The sequence below is a fragment of the Thermobia domestica genome, chromosome 10, assembly GCF_964235325.1.
Source record: "Thermobia domestica chromosome 10, izTheDome1.hap1.1, whole genome shotgun sequence".
NCBI classification, from domain to species: Eukaryota; Metazoa; Arthropoda; class Insecta; order Zygentoma; family Lepismatidae; genus Thermobia; species Thermobia domestica.
Window position 1 is genome coordinate 135,683,451 of NC_137463.1, and position 14,076 is coordinate 135,697,526.

The 14,076-nt window shown below is 36.4% G+C and overlaps 1 protein-coding gene across 1 annotated transcript in view; it reads right to left on the reverse strand.

Moving 5' to 3' along the window:
* LOC145662726 (chitin deacetylase 8-like) overlaps positions 1–14,076 on the reverse strand; it is a 142,147-nt gene that overhangs the window by 11,844 nt on the left and 116,227 nt on the right. The window lies entirely within an intron of this gene.

Sequence of the window (14,076 nt, forward strand, 5' to 3'; positions counted from 1 at the left end):
TCTTACCGTTCCTGAGATATTGGCCAAAAAATGCCGCTTTCGGGAGATTTAAGGAGCCATAATATCTCGGGAACCGTAAGTCATAGAGAGATTATATTGGTGTTGATTAATACCCAAGATGATAGTAATCATTTTCGTACAAAATAGTAACCGCTGGTCACTGGCAAGTAGCTTCCGAAGAAGACTTTATCAAGGTTAATGTCACGTCTTATATTTTATTGAACGTTTTCACTGTTACTGTTGTTACTAACTACTATTATTTGGATGTTATTATATAGGAAGGAATTAAAACACAAAATTATTAGATTTAGGATCAGCTGGATACAGCGATGCAAAATGGCGCATTTTTGTTCTGTGAGGATATCCTAGCGGTTTTGAAGGTCGATGGCTGTGATATTTCTATTGCTTAAAACTTTGTTCTCTGCTGAAGAGAACCAAGTTTACTCGATATTTTAAAACTAATGTATGAATATTTTCAATATCGCTCCAATGTTAATATGCAACTTTGAACAATACAGAACCTATTAATTGAAAAAAAAATGTCTTAATGATTTATTGAGTTAAAGATGGCACTTTTTTTTTAACTTCTAGTACATCGGGCGCGATTTTTCTGTTCCTTCTCGGGGTGAGTTGGTTCCTTCTCCATACTTACACCCATTTATGTTATTAATGGTGTGATTTAAGTAAGGAGTGTCATCAAGAAAATAGCATGAAATGGTTTTAGAGTATAAAACAATAATCACAAACCAGCGTATACCCTCTGAAAATTTCAGGACTACAGCAGTGCGGTTAGTTGCTTTAAATACCTACAAAAGTAGTAAACTTTCATGTTGGATTTAAATACTCATGCTAGCCAGTACCTACTGCTAATGTGTATCTCTTTTATACTTCTCACGAACCTTAGAATTTCCATAAATGTATCTGATAAATATTCATAATTAGGCCTACTTGTTAGCATATTATATTCTTATATGTCGTTTGTGTACCTTCATAAAGGTTGATTTTTCTACTAATATTTTCAAAATGACAGTTGTTTTTACAAGGTAATGTAATCAAGGACCTGACGATACCTTATAGCCGTAGTTGATATTAATATTTAATTTAGATCCCGTTGTTGAGTTGATTTTGAGTTTAACGTTCCGTTCAGCAGCGAGGCTATATGAGATGTGGACCTACTGATTAAAGTGCAATCCGAACCACATGATTTCCGTCGGGAATCGAAGCCAGGTCTCCCACGCCACGGAGGAGCCACGCTTAGCCACGGAGGAGCTCAGATCCCGTAGTAGTGGATCATAGTAATTGTATGTTAATCAAGTCCGCTTGCTCTGACTACACTTGTGTGATCTGCAGCCAGCTTTCAGACTTTTGTCACAACCAGAAGTCGATTATCACATCTAGCAATGTGGCATATACTGATTTTTACCTCAAATAACGAAATTCAATACTGATGTGGTAAAGAAGGATGTTATCTTAAGGGCGCCTAATTATATCAATTCAGCAATGATTCTCACTGGAAACCACATTTACCTCAATTGCTCAAAATATAGGTTTAGAGTTTGGGCTTTTTTAACACTACATAAGGACGCCATACTTCTAGTTAATAGAAGAGAAAACTTATTCCCATAAGAGTAAAAGTGTTTTATTGAATATATTTTAGAAACATATTATATATCTTTTAAAAACTATATTAAAATCTCCAGAACGAACAGAGTCGACAAGCAGACTTCAGATTCAGGAACACCATTCTTTTTATCCATTCTAATGTTGTGGCAATTCTAATCTTATGGCATGAATGCATGTCAGTTCGTACTAATGATACAAAACAGCGGTGTTCTCAGTAAATTAATGTGCTGGATATTGATTGGTGATATTTGTACTACGTTACAGGTGTACCCACGGGGAGGCAAATGGGGGATGACCCTCCAAATGAATTCCTGCCCCCCAAATGGAGTTCGTTTCTTAGGTGTTTATTTGAACATGTTTACTTAAGCAAATGACGAATGCTTACAATAAAACAAATAGAAGTGTCTATTCTTCACACAGAAAAAGCACTGCTTAATGAATATACTACAATTTTGAATATTGAAAAAAAATGTCCCTCTTTTCCCTTTTAGAAGTGGAATCGTAGAGAACGTTGCAACACATGTATACTCATATTTGATTTTGAGTTCATATCGAATTTATAGGGAATATGCTGTCCAAATTTTGTTTATGGCTATAGAAGTCTTTATGTTGATTAGTGAGTCACTTTTATATAATACTATAGATATGAAAGAAAGAAAATATAAACCACGTCAACACGTTATAATAATTACGAACTTCCCAAATGCAGCAATTAGTGCAGTATTAATTAGTGACATAGCCAGAAGTATATTATAGAGTGCACTAATAATATTGTCGTAACGAAGAAATGCACTTACACACACACACAAGGCAATATGTGGCATCATCTACTGAAATGTGGGTGGTCCAGGGCTCTTGTGACAGAAGTTTATTATTTTATTTAAGTACACAGAAATCAGGTTAGTTGCAGATGAGACAGATAAGAACAAATTAAATTCTTTTACGTTTTCTTTAGTTACACTGTTTTGAAATACAGATTAAATTTGCTAGGAAGCGCTAAATTAGACTTCCTGAAGCTACATCCACAAAGACTATGGCCTACCAGATGGCTCACGTTCAACTGGGTAAACATCGTTTCCTTGGTGTAATTATTTCTGGCTTTCTGGATCAGAGTTCGCTCCCTCTTAATTCAAGTATTTCCGCAATTACATCATGATGCTAGGTCATACCAGAAAATTTTACTACATTAGCGAGAATAGAACTAGAAACCATGGTCATTAAGGTCACGCACACTAACAATGGTTAAACCAGAGCTAAATAATAATAATATTAAGAAGAAGAAGAAGAAGAAACATTTACTTTCCTTTCTAATACTCTATTTGCACCCGCACACAGTAAATGTTGATACAATATGTGATCAAAAGTATCCGGACACCTGCCTGAAAATGACTTACAAGTTCGTGGCGCCCTCCATCGGTACTGCTCGAATTCAATATCGTGTTGGCAGACCCTTAGCCTTGATGACAGCTTCCACTCTTGCAGGCATACTTTCAATCAAGTGCTGGAAGGTTTCTTGGGGAATGGCAGCCCATTCTTCACGGAGTGCTGAACTGAGGAGAGGTATCGATGTAGGTTGGTGAGACCTGGCACAAAGTCGGCGTTCCAAAACGTAGCAAAGATGTTCTATAGGATTCAAGTCAGGACTCGGTGCAGACCAGTCCATTACAGGGATATTATGGTCGTGTAACCACTCCACCACAGGCCGTGCAGTATGAACAGGTGCTCGATCATGTTGAAAGATGCAATCGCCATCCCCGGATAGCTTTCCAACAGTGGGAAGCAAGAAGGTGCTTAAAACATCAATGTAGGCGTGCGCCGTAAGACTGTCACGCAAAACAACAAGGGATGCAAGCCCTCTCCAAGAAAAACACGACCACACCATAACACCACCACCTCCGAACTTTACTGCTGGCAATACACACGCTAACAGATGACGTTTACCGGGCACATTGTGTACCGTGATGCGTCACTCCACACAACGGTTTTCCACTCTTCAATCGTCCAATGTTTATGCTCCTTACACCAAGCGATGCGTCGTTTGGCGTTTACCAGTGTGATGTGTGGTTTATGAGCAGCACCTCGATCATGAAATCCAAGTTCTCTCACCTCACGCCTAACTGTCATAGTACTTGTAGTGGATCGTGATGCAGGTTGGAATTCCTGTGTGATGGCCTGGTTAGATGTCTGCCTATATTACACTTTACGACCCTCTTTAACTGTCGGCGGTTTCTGTCAGTCAAGAGACGAGGTTGGCCTGTACGCTTTTGAGCTGTACGTGTCTCTTCACGTTTCCACTTCACTATCACTTCAGACAAAGTGGATCTAGCGATGTTTAGGAGTGTGAAAATCTCCCGTACAGACGTTCGAAGTCCGTGAGTTCCGCAGAGCGCCCCATTCTGCTTTCTCACGATGTCTAATGACTACTGAGGTAGCTGATAATGAGTACCTGGCAGTAGATGGCAGCATAATGCACCTAATATGTAAAATGTATGTTTTGGGGGGTGTCCGAAAGGTAATTTTTTCTTTAAATCTCTCTGTGTAAACTTTGTTCTTCCTGACAAATTATCTGTATAATTGTGTCGTAACGTGTCTATATAAAAGTAACAAAAGGAACATACTACATTTAAGCAAAATCCATTTCGGTATTGTACAGCCAGCCACAAAAGTAATTCCCCCCTAAGCGCTAAATTCCATTACTTGGGGTCCACGTCATTTGCGGTTGTGAGAACGCCTTAGACAAATACAAGCCAACTTACACGTATCTTTTCTCGGCACTGACAACAGTTGGTAGCACTGAGTCAAGTCTGTATGGAACTAAAATGGTGAGTAGATGACGCATGAAACATTTCTCCATTCTGAGATTAATCTCTCTGGTTCAGAGCGTGTTGTCCAATTAACATCATATGTTAATCTCACTATTGCTGTGTATGTATTGTATTTTTTCATTATATACTATATAATCAAAGAAATAAAAACACTGATCACATATGAATCAGAAAATGCTTGAAATTTCGCTGAAGATATCAAATCTAGAACAACTGCTGGAAATAACTTTGTAAACAATTGCCTCCATTGAGAGACCTTCTCCAATTTTCCTCATTCCAACATCTTCTTCTTTCTGAGGAGAGAAGATATTGCTTATCATACTGAGTATGCATTGAAATTGAAATTGAAACAAGAAAACTTGAAAAAGCTTCAACCTGGCCGGGACTCGAACCCGGGTACACCAAATAACAGTTCAATGCGCAAACCACTCACCCACCGCGTCAGTTAAACTTCCACCCAAACTTATACCTACTTAAAATCGTTTCATGGAAAAGTATAAACAAGATACTCAAATATTACAAAAACAAACAAATATAAACAAAACATAAAAACAAACAAATATAAACAAAACATAAATAAAAATATAAATAAGAAAATATAAGCAACTTGTGTGAGTGTCTTAATGACTTACTCGATATTTCCTTGTTTAATTCAAAAACAAGTTATATAGACTTTCCTCAATGAGAAAAATATCACGAAACGTTCTTCAAGTTCAGGCTACGCCATTGGTAGAGCCATAACTTGTGGGGGCAGGGGGCAACTGCTTCCCCAGAGAAGCTACCCGCCGTTCGAGGGGGCCCATTTTGAGACAAAATTTTCTTACTCCATATACGATAGGAACATGAAATCAGAAATGAAGCATCAAATAGGGTCGCTACATTACATAAGCAAAACAGCACACAAAAGGTAAATAGAACAAAAATGAATCTTGGACCCATTTCAGTAAAAAACGTCTACTACTAGGGGCTCTAGAAATAATATTTATTCGTATGGCTTTGAGATTTATCAATATTGTGCCCTTAATAATTTTGTCATGTATGGAATGGGCCCAGAGAGTAACTAACGGAACCGCAGACCTTGCCGTGCGGGAGGGCCCATAGGCTCCGGGGAGCCCATAAAGATTAAGAGAAAGTTGGAAAGAGGGGACCCAAGAATCAGAAAAACAACTTTTTCTAGAAGGCCAAAATAAGCTTATTAATGCTTGCACCTCAGAAAAAATCTAAGTTACGGCGTTGGTCATCGGTTGCAGGGATTGTGCCGATTTACATTACATTTCGTATTTTACATAATTTCCAAAGAAGAAAAGACGAAAAAATTATTTTCACATTCTTTAAATTGCATCAACAGGTATAGAAATAGACAGTTCTATGTTTATGTTACATAACTACTAGTTTATCTTCTTATGTTCATATGAGGAATTTGTGGCAAATTGAGGCCACATGATCATGAGGCTGCTTATCATGAGGCACAATCCACTAGGGGTTCGAATTCCTCTGAAGAACAAGGTCGGAATTTTAACTGTCCTCAGTATTTCTGTGTTCGTGTTCTTGTAGTGTTTGGAATACGTCAAAAGGACATAAGGTGCAAGTGGCGAACAATACTCCGGTTAGGGCGATTTCTTTAAAAGAAATTGTGAAAGCAGGAAACTCTCATTGGAGCTACCTGGGTTCAAATCCCGTCTTAGCAATTATTAATTTTTCTGAATTGGAAAATAATGTTTATGTAATTGATGTTGTAATTATGCCATTCTATTATTATTATTATTATTATTATTATTATTATTATTATTATTATCACAAAAGGAAAGAAAAAGTAACATAGTCGAAGGTATTCATACCAACAGAAAAGATATAAAGTATGTCAGATGTTTGTTAGGTTAACACATGATATTATTATTACATTTATGGATTTACAGATAGAATTATCATTTGATGACAAGAAATGGAATATAAAGATTTATTAGCTGATAACAGTAATGCATTTTGTTTCCCCCTTATTCTAGGTAGAAAGGTGATGTGACATCTTAAATAGGATCATTCCCGTGACTAGCGTTGTAAGTTCGATCAGAATTTGTAATTTGTGCACAGCTACGAACAATTCCTTGGAACTCATTGTTGGCCCATACTACAGCCGTAAGGACGTGTTTAGCCCTTATGTGTTCATCAATTCTTGTCCAAACACGTTACTTGCCAGACGGTTCCGAATGAAGTTCATACGGATGATATAATTTTGTGTTGTTGGATTTTCACCTGTGAAGGAGGTCGTCTCAACTCTTAGACACAGAGAAATTGAATAATTTTCATGTTAGTATACATCAGAAGTATCAGTTTTGTAGATTGTAAAAACTTACTGAATTGCCAAACCCGGAATCAAACTCGCGTCCCCAACATTACGAAACTAGCGCTTAAGCCACTACTCTAAGACATCGCTGTTCTGGGAGAAGGAAAAAATGGAGCTGTTGTGAATTGAGTAATTACACACTTTTACGATTCCAGTGTAATAATGCTGAAACTTTCTGATTTCAGTCATGATAAAATAGTAAAGTATTATGCAGAAAGAATAGTCCAGAGAAGTCAACTTTAAATTGACAACTCATACGTACGAAGGCGCTTTCATATGCCCTCGCCTCGGGCCCTGATTTTTCACGGCACGGCATTGGGCAGATACTTATATTGATTGGAATCTGGTGTTTCAGGGCACTGGATTATTTTTTAAGTTAATTAATTTAACGAACCTTCCTCAGTACCTTGTTTCCTATTTTTACGCGTTTAATTTATTGTCACGGTTTTTCCACTAACTCTTTACGAAGAGAGACAAAAACACAGAAACATTGAGGAGAGTAAAAATCTCAAACACTATTCGCGCGTTCTTCCCTTGCCTGAAGTAGAACAATAAAACATGGTGAACGTGCAATTTTTGCTCTTCCATCTTCTAGGTGTTGTCAAATCTGTAAAACCAAACCAAAGAAAGAGCAATACTACTACACAAAACGCTCAACATGTTAGCTATTCCTGACATAACTTGCATGATCCGAATAGCTCCAGTATATCCGCAAATCATCATTTGTCATTCATCTGAAATACTTGCAATCTCCCGCACACCAAGGTCTGCAGGGTTGTTAGTTACGCCTCTGGGCCCGTTCCATACACGACAAATTAATTAAGGGAACCATATTGACAAATCTGACAATAATATACGAATACATATTATCTCTAGTGCTCCTAATAGTAGACATTTTTTTACTGAAATGGGCCCACGACTCATTATTGTTTTATTTACCTTTAGTGTGCTGCTCTGTTTATGTAATGTACTGAACCTGTTTGATGCTTCACTTATAATTTCATTTTCGTATCGTATATGGAGAAAGACAATTTTGTCTTAAAATGGGAACCCCTTGAACGGCGTGGAGTTTCCCTGGGGGTGGGGGCAGTGGCCTCCCTGCCCCCACAAGTTACGGCCCGTCGTCGTGGCAATCATTTTTTCTAAATTGGAAGATATTTTTTACGTAATTGATTTTGTAATTCTGTTATTACTTTATTATTATTATTATTATTATTATTATTTTATATTTTATGAATTTTCTGATTGGATTTCAAGTCTTTTTGTTGAATAATCAACACACTCCACTTTAGGGGGTTTGGAGAAGGGAAATATTGTCCTGTTGCTTTTCATTGGTTTACTTGCACGCTACACCAAGCCTGGATACTACATTTCACCTTTCTATATCTACAGGAAGTACCCTAAAGGTTGTGATGATCATAAGAGAATAAGTGAATAAGTGATTAGATCAATGAACTTTGCGTATTAACAACATTTCAAATATCTGGTTGTCAGAAAAGTCATAACGTATTTCGGTAAAATACGATTCGGATCATGCAGTAGTTTGTCATGAATTGCTAAGATTTTGAACGTTTTGTGTAGTAGTATTGCTCTTTGTTTGGTTTGGTTTTACAGATTTGATCAGAGATGGCGTGAGTCAATGAAAACTTCGGGCCTAAGATGGTATTTATCTATTTACTTTGACGATAAAACTTAGAGTTGAGGAGAGGGAGGATTTAAAATAAATAAATAAAACTTGATAACTCGTGAAACAAAGGATCAATCTCGATCAAATTTTTAACATAGGTGAAGTTCGGACCTGAAATTATTTTTATCATTTCACTTTCACGGGAGAACTTGGGGAGGGAAATGGGAGAGGGATATATATATATAAATGAAACTTAATGACTCTTGAATCACCAAACAAATCTCGATCATATCTTCAAGCTAGATGAAGTTCGAACCTGAGATGGTTTCTGTCATATCACTTTGACGGTGTAATTTAAGAGATGTGGAAGGGAAGCGACACTTAAAAAACAACGAAAAATGACCGGTATTAGTGGAGAATCTGAAATTTTGGAGTCGCTGAGATTAACAGTGACACTTCTGATGCTGTTTAAATCCAAATTCAGTCCCGCAACTTAGAGGAGGGGGAGACATATAAAAATGATCGAAATAACCAATATCAGTGTTGAATTCATAGTTTTCCGGCTCGCTGAGATGAACAATGACACTGCAGATGCGGTGTCACACAACATAGGATGGGGAGGGGATATATAAAACTCATCGAAAATGACCGATATCAAAGAGTGCTTTAGTAATACTAAACAGTGACTGAGAAACGGAACATATTACTATTTTGTCTCAATTTAACACAACGAAGCGGGTAATTAATAATAATAATAATAATAATAATAATAATAATAATAATAATAATAATAATAATAATAATAATAATAACAATAACAATAATAATAATAATAATAATAAGAAGAAGAAGAAGAAGAAGAATATACAACTACTCTGAGTGTGAACATTTATTATTATTATTATTATTATTATTATTATTATTATTATTATTATTATTATTATTATTATTATTATTAAACGTACTTTTGAACTTGCATGGCGAAATTACTGCAAAATATGTTTTATTTCTGTAATTTTTTCTGGATTGTATGTTTTTCCTTTATTAGTGGGCATTAATTTCTCTCTAGACCGTCGAATAAATGAATTTCGTTGTGCACTTTGGTTCGTTCCAAAGATCAGGGCTAAAATAAGTAATATTTGGCTTGTAATTTCAGGTGACCCGATAGCGTAGGGGTAAAGTAATGACCTTTTAAATAATACGGCTATCTAACATAGGTTCAAATTCTGTTCAACCCAAAGTCATTTTTTTTACAAAGTGATTGTGAAGAATCGGCTTATCATACTGGACAAGCAGTAGATAAGAATGGGGAATCAAACACCTGTATCATGATAGAAACGCTTTACGAATGTTGGTTGGGAAAGGGCAAGGGAATTACCAGGACATTCCAAAGACAACATTGATCTGTAGTATACACTTTTCGTGTTATCGTTCTTAGAAAGAAACACTACACCATTTGTTAAAGAAAGATTGGCTGCAGCAATCAGTGGTGTAGTGGTAGCGTGCTAGACTTCCAAATGGGAAATTTTGGTTCGATTCTCCATCAGGTAGTATATTTTTTTTGCATAAAACAATGGCTGCAAACAGAGGTTTATCTTCTGATGGAAAACTTACAAAGCATCACTGGCGATAATTTTCGTAAACAGTGTGTATGTTCTACATTATACACTGCAATGATAAGCATGTTTCATATTTATATTCGTCCCCTCTCTCTCTTTCTTGATGTTTCCCTATCCTGTCTTTGCATCTTTCACTTCTCCCCCCCCCCTCACTCTCACTCTCACTCTCAAGTACACAAGCACTTCATGTTCCAAAGTTAAAACGGAGCGAGAGCTCCATATACCTGGTCTGGAGAATCTAATTAACTGGGAACTTTGGCGTCGTGTTTTTCGTGCTTTGGGGATAACGTCCCCAGTCCTGGTCACCTCTGACAGAAATGTTGTTTAAACGCAAGGGAATAAGTAAAATCTCTTTTTTATTCTCTGGGTTACCGAGTCTCAGTCGAATTACCGGGTCACTACGGATTTGAATCCTGGACCCAGTGGTAGTCTACATCATCCGACTGACACGATGGTCCGTTTGAGATCTTAATGTGTTCATTCTATCTGTGCAAATTACGTTATAACCGGAAGAGATTAAATGCAGGATGTTCGGAACAGATAAATCTTCGGAAAAGACTAGAAAATGGTAATCTCATTGGTTATTTGAAAACAGAATTTTATTTATACTTTCGACGCAAAATTTGTTTCCATCCTATAATTCAACGTGTTTTATTCAGGATGAAATTTGAAACATGCTACATTTATGAGGAACAAACTTTTGCTTTCGAACATTTGTAACTTTTCATTAGGATACAGTTTGGACTTTTAATATAGGGTATTTCTGATAGAAATTTCGCAGTAAAATAGCACTCTTCAATTTTCCCTTCTTTCTTTTTTCTTTTCTTTTTTTTTGGGGGGGGGGGGGTCAGATTGCATTAATAGTCTGAAATGGAGGATATGACCAACTCTATCTACTGGGTATATTAGAATGTGTTTTTGGATCAGTACGTCCAGTGAACACTACCGGATTTGCAATCGAACCACGCGGAAACAAAGCATGTGTGTTAAACTTTTAACATTATCCTAGATGTGTCTCGGAGTTATACAGTTCTACTGGAAATTGAGTTTGCTATTCATTATGAAAGTGACATAATGAATGTTTAAACCACCCTCTATATATTAGAATAGTTCTGAAAAAATATGTGAAAACAAATGTTATTTCCGTATTACTGTTGAATTTCTGGAAACGGAACTTTATAATGTTAAGTTCTTTTGTTACAACTTTGAATTCCACAGTTTTATCTGTTCTTCCTTTTCTTTTCCTTCTTCTCTCTCTCTCTCTCTCTCTCTCTCTCTCTCTCTCTGTCTGCCTCATTTTTCAATCTCTGTGTAATAAACATCCATTCTGCCGTCCTAAGCGAAAAGACCTTAACTCCACATTTTTCGAAAATTGAGATATTGGTATGGGAATGTTCGCAGTACAATTCTGCATCTATCTAAAGTGAAATTGACGTGGTTTGACCAATAGGTAGGGGGTAATGACGTCATGAGTGTTTACCTTATGTTCAAAACTGTAACTGAAAGTAAGCAAAAAGAGCTTAAGTAGCAATTCATAAGCAAAAATATTTAACTGTATTACCACACAAATTTTAGATCGTGAAAATATATTTAATAAAGTTTTACTGAAATACAACAAATTTGAACGTACAGCCTAAGCCAAAACGCGTTTTGCTTATTTTCTGGAAAGTATGTGAAATGGAATTAAGGCCTCTTCGCTTAGCACGGTAGCATTGGTTTCAACTTTTCATTGTATGTGTTTCAGTTTCTCCCTACATCAACTTATGAATCGTGTTTCGTCTCGGTTTTGTTATTTCATTTTATCGAAGCTAATATATGTGTAGTTTGAAATTAGAATTGCGCTCATATTGTTAGCTAATTTTAGTATGGGAGAGAAGAAAGGGAAAGAGAGAGAGAGAGTCTATTTACCTAACACGATTATGGTATAAGAAGGTGTATATTGGGTGGCCTAGCTGCACGGCGTTCGCTGTCGCAATTTTTTTGATGCGGAGTATACGAAATTTCAGCATTTATTGTCCATTAGTTTAAAAGATACAAGAGTATATCAAGATAAATCATCCATCCTGTGTATATAGACGTTAATGAACTCTACCGACAAACTTTATGAGATGATTCTTCACATCAGAATAAAAGTTCATATGGTCATGTGAGGTAAAATCAAAGTTTCAGATCTAGATCTGTTCAAAATCGTGGAAAATCTAAATTTCAACACTCACAATTGTCAGTATTTCAAATCTGACAAACTGTGTAGTAGCAGGCTATATCAGCGTAAATGAAGTGATAGATACGCAATCCAAAAACCCATATTTCTTCAATGTGAAATGGGTTTGCAAATTGTCCCGCACAAGGTGTAATACTCAGACTTGCTTTCAACAGAATTCTCAGATATACTCTGAATCGAAGGTGGGTTTCAGGGAGGCAAAAGGTAAATCTTGAGAACAGTAGACACGGAATAATTCGACGGGAAGTCGGAAGTGTTACAGACCACCAGCGTAGAGGTTCATCGTGTTCGGACTAAGGTGTACTGCGATGTATCTTGTTATGGTATATTTCACGTTTCTTTCACGCGTAAGTGTGAAACAAAATATTGCAGCAAGTCTTATTCCGAACCGAGAGACCTGGCGGTCTCTGATACTTCCAACTTCCCGCCAAAGCATTCCATGTCCACTTTTGCCAAGATCTTTTGCTTACTTTTTACTAGGAATGGTCAAATTCGAATTTCGGAAGTATTCTAGAATTCGGAAAAAATCCGGATTTCGGAAAATCTGGATTTCGGAAAAATTCCGGATTTTTTCCGAATTCCGGAATTTTTCTGAATTCGGAAATTTTTCAAAATGCGGAAAGTGAAATTACCAATTCAATCCGGATTTCGCAAAATTGTGGCTATGGCTGTTTTATACTCACTTTGAAATCACAACATATCTGAGAATTTCAATCTTTCTTATATTGATTATAGTAATAAATTAAATATCTAAAATGCACTATGTGTTCAGAGTACGGTTATAATGTATTAAATTGCAAGATGTACATTTAAATCATATTTATAATTGGAGTATATTTGTACTGATTTACGTATCCTTAAATCTCGATAAATGCTCTTTCACTGTATTTATTCAATTGTTTGTGTTGTCCATCGGTTTTCTCGGGACATTTCTGTTTCCTCCCATATTCTCATTCCATCAATTCTTTCATCACCATTCACTTGCCTTGATCACCCTCTCTCTTAATTTAAAGGACATTTACGTTGGACGTTAAACTGAAAGATTTAATTTCATTTCATGAGAAGAATCGATAAAATTACATGGGTCTAACAGAAAACAAATGAGAAGGTATTAGAATTAGTGAGGGAGAAAAGAACAGTTTTAGATTTACATGAAAAGGGGGAGAAAAACTGTTTGGGACATTGAATCAGAAGGAACGTGCTAGACGTGCTGGAGCGTAAGGCGGCAGGAAAAATAGGAAGGAGCAAAAGAGTCTATAGTTTATGGATGATATTAAGACAGAAAATTCCTACTTCAGGACGAAAAGGTTAGCTGAATAGCGTGCTACATGGAAGCTTCTCAACTGCGGCAAGTTATGTGCCGAGTAAGTTATGACAGAATATCTATGATGACCACGATGATTGCATTAATAATCGTTTTATAAATGTATAGTTTCTGTATTATGGATCTTTGATCCCGAATGAATGTATAGTGTCCGAAAAACAAGATGGGAATTTATCTTTTGTCGTGGGGAACATTTGTGAATAGCGCGCGGGATATCGGTATACGTGGTCAAATCTCGGTTAAATTCTTTGAAAAATAGTAATATGTTCCGTTAGTCAATCACTTTTCACTATTACTAAAGCGCTCTTTGATATATTTTTGATGATTTTATATATTTTATATACATTTTTATGATGTTTGAATACTATGAGAAATAATAGGTTTATGAGTGAACTTAAAAACTAATCACCACTTGAAAATATATTGTGGGAATACAGTGCCTGTAAGTTACCGTAACATGTGGAAATTGGTTGTGTGTTGATGTTTCTTTCTTTAT